Raw genomic sequence first — 453 nt, forward strand, 5'->3', positions numbered from 1 at the left:
GGGGGGGGGTCGTGCTGTCACATCGGCTGTCCATGGATTTTTTTAGAAACACTGAAAACATCACGTTTATCATACTGTAGCGCCCCCTGCTGCCTGGCTGCGGTGACTGATCTCCTGCAGCAGGATGAGGTTGGAGAGCCTCCACTCTCTGTAGGTGAGCGCAGTGAGACTCGGGTCGTTCAGGATCTGCTCCACCGCCCGTAGCGCCGCCTCTCTGGCCTGAGGGTCGAGGGGTGGAAACATCTGAGGTTGGGCCTGATTTGCTTTTGCCCTTAAAATATTTGTTCTCATCTGCCGATTTGATGCAACTGACCTTTAATGTGCTGTTGAGGATCCTGAGCTGGTGAAGCTTCTCGTTGACCTTGTCGTTGTGACTTCGTCTGATGAAAGACGCTCTGAAGTCCCTCTGAGCAGACAGTCCCACCGGGGACAGGCTGGCTGCCTTCAGGTGTT

The sequence above is a fragment of the Monopterus albus genome, unplaced genomic scaffold (genome assembly GCF_001952655.1).
Source record: "Monopterus albus unplaced genomic scaffold, M_albus_1.0 scaffold431.1, whole genome shotgun sequence".
In the NCBI taxonomy this organism is placed as follows: Eukaryota; Metazoa; Chordata; class Actinopteri; order Synbranchiformes; family Synbranchidae; genus Monopterus; species Monopterus albus.